Source organism: Electrophorus electricus, unplaced genomic scaffold (genome assembly GCF_041902795.1).
Source record: "Electrophorus electricus isolate QZ-2024a unplaced genomic scaffold, ASM4190279v1 Scaffold84, whole genome shotgun sequence".
Classification (NCBI taxonomy): domain Eukaryota; kingdom Metazoa; phylum Chordata; class Actinopteri; order Gymnotiformes; family Gymnotidae; genus Electrophorus; species Electrophorus electricus.
Genome location: NW_027658801.1, coordinates 386,041 through 391,345, shown reverse-complemented (window position 1 = coordinate 391,345; position 5,305 = coordinate 386,041). Strand labels below are relative to the sequence as shown.

General features: G+C 59.4%; 3 non-coding genes across 3 annotated transcripts in view; all 3 read left to right on the top strand.

The window, feature by feature from the left end:
• The first annotated feature begins 1,639 nt into the window (after positions 1 to 1,639).
• On the top strand, positions 1,640 to 3,477 carry LOC145656651 (18S ribosomal RNA). Its single transcript, XR_014122254.1, has one exon. It is a non-coding gene; the product is annotated as an 18S ribosomal RNA (ribosomal RNA).
• Positions 3,478 to 4,358: 881 nt separating this feature from the next.
• On the top strand, positions 4,359 to 4,513 carry LOC145656629 (5.8S ribosomal RNA). Its single transcript, XR_014122232.1, has one exon. It is a non-coding gene; the product is annotated as a 5.8S ribosomal RNA (ribosomal RNA).
• Positions 4,514 to 5,124: 611 nt separating this feature from the next.
• The window catches only part of LOC145656615 (28S ribosomal RNA), a 4,150-nt gene continuing 3,969 nt past the window's right edge, over positions 5,125 to 5,305 (top strand). The window contains exon 1 of the ribosomal RNA XR_014122218.1: positions 5,125 to 5,305. This exon is cut by the window's right edge and continues 3,969 nt beyond it. This is a non-coding gene — a ribosomal RNA (28S ribosomal RNA).

Below are 5,305 nucleotides of genomic sequence, written 5' to 3'. Positions count from 1 at the left end.
GGGTTTTGCAAATAGGTCCCGTCGGGTATATGGGAGAGCAAAGAGAATCAATGGGGTCCAAGCACTAAATTCATCCAGTGGCGTTCTCTGGAAGCCCAAGGGGAGTCCGAGGGGTGTTCGGCCGGCAAGGGGAGCTCTCCCTCGGACACATGATCAAACGCCTGTCCCCTACCGGAAAGTGGTGTGCTCTGGATGCCCCCCCCCCCCCCCCATCCCCCGAGGGGGGTGCTTATCCCGCGAGGGGAGCCCTCCTCGGGTTAAGTGAACCATCATGCCGATTCCCCTATGGAAGTGGGCACATCCAGGCACACAGTCTGCTTTGCTCTCCCCGACCCGAGTGCGTCTGTTGGGCTGAGTGTACGCCCAGGCAACTGGATCCAATGGCTCAGTCCGCCGCAGCGTGCTTCGACGATGGGTCGTACAGCCATGCCACCAGGGTGGGCGTGTTTGTAAATGTACCAGTGGATTCTCGTCGGCCTGCCACATCCATGGTATCGACCCACCAGGCCTGTCCGACCAGGGGTTGACCCTGGACGGGCACGGTCTGTGGTTTGGCCCTTGTCCTAGATGAAATCGGGCACGGGGTTTTCTGGCCAGGTACCATCGGGTTACTGGGAGAGCGGCTTCGGTCTCCAGGTGAGACCAATGGTGAAGCAGCACGAGGCAATGGAGAGCATGCAAAGCGATGGGGAAGCCATGCACGGCAATGGCCACGAAAAAAAAAAAAAAATCACCACGGAAGGAACGTGAAGAACAAGGAGGAGTGTAGTGACACTGCCCAAAGCTGCCCGGTGTTGCAGGGGTCTATTGGTGTGTTGCTTCCTTGTTTGGTAGAGTGGAGTACCAGACCCGCCAGGGGTAGGCAAACCATTCCCCCTACGGTAAGTGAGGAGCCAGCCATTTGACGAGCGGGTGTCCACGTGTAGGGTGCGAGCGCTATCCCCCCACACGGGGTTAGGCCACGGCCTTAGGTGGACGTCTGCCGACCAGCCCCGGCTGATCCAGAACTTCTGATGTGGAGAGCGGTTTTGACAGATCCTCCCTGGTTCTAGCGGGTCAAGCCTCTGATGGGGGGTGGGGGTTATTTGTAACCCATCCCAGAACTCTCTGGGGGAGACTCAGACGGCCAGTCTGTCTACTCAGTTGTCCTATACTGGTGTCTGTGGTTTGGGAGGAAGGGAGTGCCCTGCTTTGTTGGCCTCCTCTTCAAACCTACCTGGGCCCACGAATCACTCTTCTTGGTTACATCACGAAACGTAGGTTGAGCGAGGCTAGGGGGGAGGGAATTCGACGAGGTCTTTCCCTTGTCCCCCCACCAGCGGCCCACGAAAATCAAAACGGCGTGAAGAGAGGGAACGCCGAAAGCACCTGGAGTCGGCCGTCCGCACCTCCGGAGGAGGTGGACGGGGTACGGTGCGGGCATGACCGGATGGGACAGCTTTGCATCAAGGTGAGAGGTCGGCGTCCGAAGGCCAGAGGGCGGTGCGCGAGCACGTTTACACTGGCCGCGGAAGCTGTCCTGGGTAGCCCTGTATGGCGTCTGGACCTGACGGCGCACGCACTTACAACCCGCTGCTTCCTAGCCCCCGGAAGGGGAGGCGGATGTCACTCGTGGTTCATCCCAGACCACGGTGCAAACTACCTGGTTGATCCTGCCAGTAACATATGCTTGTCTCAAAGATTAAGCCATGCAGGTCTAAGTGCACACGGCCGGTACAGTGAAACTGCGAATGGCTCATTAAATCAGTTATGGTTCCTTTGATCGCTCCACACGTTACTCGGATAACTGTGGTAATTCTAGAGCTAATACATGCAAACGAGCGCTGACCCTTCGGGGGATGCGTGCATTTATCAGACCCAAAACCCATCCGGGGGGCTCGGGCCCCCGGCCGCTTTGGTGACTCTAGATAACCTCGGGCCGATCGCGCGCCCTCCGCGGCGGCGACGTCTCATTCGAATGTCTGCCCTATCAACTTTCGATGGTACCATAGTCGGCTACCATGGTGACCACGGGTAACGGGGAATCAGGGTTCGATTCCGGAGAGGGAGCCTGAGAAACGGCTACCACATCCAAGGAAGGCAGCAGGCGCGCAAATTACCCATTCCCGACACGGGGAGGTAGTGACGAAAAATAACGATACAGGTCTCTTTCGAGGCCCTGTAATCGGAATGAGCGTATCCTAAACCCATGGGTGAGGACCCATTGGAGGGCAAGTCTGGTGCCAGCAGCCGCGGTAATTCCAGCTCCAATAGCGTATATTAAAGTTGCTGCAGTTAAAAAGCTCGTAGTTGGATGTCGGGAGTGGGCTGGCGGTCCGCCGCGAGGCGTGCCACCGCCTGTCTCAGACCCTGTCTCCCGGTGCCCCCCGGATGCCCTTGGCTGGGTGTCCGGACGGGGCCGGGAGCGTTTACTTTGAAAAAATTAGAGTGTTTCAAAGCGGGCCCGCTTCTCGCCTGAATACCTGAGCTAGGAATAATGGAATAGGACTCCGGTTCTATTTTGTGGGTTTCCTGAACCAGGGCCATGATTAAGAGGGACGGCCGGGCATTCGTATTGCGCCGCTAGAGGTGAAATTCTTGGACCGGCGCAAGACGGACGAAAGCGAAAGCATTTGCCAAGAATGTTTTCATTAATCAAGAACGAAAGTCGGAGGTTCGAAGACGATCAGATACCGTCGTAGTTCCGACCGTAAACTATGCCGACCCGCGATCCGGCGGCGTTATTCCCATGACCCGCCGGGCAGCGTGAGGGAAACCACGAGTCTGTGGTTCCGGGGGGAGTATGGTTGCAAAGCTGAAACTTAAAGGAAATGACGGAAGGGCACCACCAGGAGTGGAGCCTGCGGCTTAATTTGACTCAACACGGGAAACCTCACCGGCCCGGACAGAAAGGATTGACAGATTGATAGCTCTTTCTCGATTCTGTGGGTGGTGGTGCATGGCCGTTCTTAGTTGGTGGAGCGATTTGTCTGGTTAATTCCGATAACGAACGAGACTCCGGCATGCTAAATAGTTACGCGGCCCTCCGCGGTCGGCGTCAAACTTCTTAGAGGGACAAGTGGCGTTCAGCCACGCGAGATGGAGCAATAACAGGTCTGTGATGCCCTTAGATGTCCGGGGCTGCACGCGCGCCCCAATGGTTGGATCAGCGTGTGCCTACCCTACACCGAGAGGTGCGGGTAATCCGCTGAACCCCATTCGTGATGGGGACTGGGGATTGCAATTATTCCCCCATGAACGAGGAATTCCCAGTAAGCGCGGGTCATAAGCTCGCGTTGATTAAGTCCCTGCCCTTTGTACACACCGCCCGTCGCTACTACCGATCGGATGGTTTAGTGAGGTCCTCGGATCGGCCCCCGCCGGGGCTCCCTCGCGGGCCTTGGCGGAGCGCCGAGAAGTCGATCAAACTTGACTATCTAGAGGGAAGTAAAAGTCGTTAACAAGGTTTTCGTAGGTGAACCTGCGAAAGGATCATTAACGGGTAACGCTGTCCGGCGTGCCTCCTCTCCCGACCCCCTCGACTTCGCCGTCCCCCCGCGTCGGGGCCCAGGGTCGAAAGGGTCTTCGGGGTTGCTGTTACACGTGGTCGCTTGCAGGTCAGGCTGGACCAGAAGGCATAAAGGAGGAGCCTAGTCCCTCCCACCCCTTCCTCGTCCTCCGCCTCTTCCTCCGCGTCGTCCTTCAGCACCCCCCCCCCGCAGGCCCCGGTATTCTCTGGGTTCCAGCGCGAGAGACGCGTCGTTCAAAAAACTCGGCGTCCCGCCCGTCGGGGCGAAGGCCGGTTTCCCCTCACCTTGCCGGCAGGAGAAGCGCCTGCGAGTCGAGCGGGTCGTACGGGTCCGTCCCGCGCCCTCCCTCTCGCTCGCACGGCCGCTGCCTCCGTCCACCGCGGAGGGGTTTTCCTATTTTGTTGTCCTTGTCATTCATCCCCGTCCCCTTGCTCGCTGACGAGCGGACTTTCCGGGGGGGGTGCGAGCGCTGCTCCTCGTGGGGCAGGCCATGGCCCTTCTGTGTTCGTCCGCCCACCGGCGTCCCTGGGGCGTGGTGGTGGTGGGTGGCGCAGCCGGTTCCCCTGCTTCTCTCTCTCAGAAAGGAGTCTCAGGGGGACCCCCGGCAGGTACCTAGGGCTTGGCCCACGCTACGTGAGTTCCACCCCTTCGAGGGGTCGACGGGGCGGGCGCGGAGGGCCGCGGTTCAAAGACTGACTCGTCTGCCACGTGGGCGTGTGGGCAAAGCGCAACCCCCGCGCCCGTTTCAACACTCGCAGACGGGGGCGCCTGACCGGTTGGTGAAACCTTTTAAACCTGTCTTTGTAGTCGTGGTGAAAGACCTAAACTGAGCCTGAAATAAAAGAGTACAACTCTTAGCGGTGGATCACTTGGCTCGTGCGTCGATGAAGAACGCAGCCAGCTGCGAGAACTAATGTGAATTGCAGGACACATTGATCATCGACATTTCGAACGCACATTGCGGCCCCCGGGTCCATCCCGGGGCTACGCCTGTCTGAGGGTCGCTATTCCTATCTGTCGGACCTGCCTTCTCAGGCGGGACCGCGGTTGGAGGTTCGTAGGTGGGGGGTGCCCCCTGGCCTCCGTCTTCCTAAAAGCAGACGGTTCCCGGTCGCTGTCTCGGTGAGATCCGGTCGGTGGGTTCGCTGCGGTTGAGTGCCCGTTCTCCGTGCACAAGCTTCTCCTCCCCCGCTTCGGTTCGTTTCGGTTCGTTTCGGCTCCGCTCCTGGCCTGGCCAGGAACGTGGTCCCCTGCGCCCGAGAAAGAAGCGAGCGTGGCTGCCGGTGGGTTCTCTCCGCTTTGGCTGCCCACGTTTTCGCTTCTTTTCTCACCCCCTGCGCAGGCGGATCACGGAAAGGTGTCTGTTCTGTTCCGTTACGTGCGCGAGCGGAGGGAGGTGTTGTTACATGCGTTCCCCCCCCCCCTCCCCCGGTGGGGGGGGTGGGGGGGGGGGGTTCGGGTGGCTCTGCCTCTGGCGTTTCCTTACGGGCCGACCTGTCCGTGGCACGTCCGTGACGTCCCGACCTGTGTCTCGTTAGCCCGGGTGAAAAGGGACTCGTCCCCTAACCCGGCGGTGTTCACGCTTCTGGGCAACCCTCCAGAGCGAACTCGGGAGCGACCTCAGATCAGACGAGACAACCCGCTGAATTTAAGCATATTACTAAGCGGAGGAAAAGAAACTAACAAGGATTCCCTCAGTAGCGGCGAGCGAAGAGGAAGAGCCCAGCGCTGAATCCCCCGTCCGGGTGCGGGGCGAGGGGATTGTGGCGTATGGGAAGTCTGTTTTCTTCCTGGCG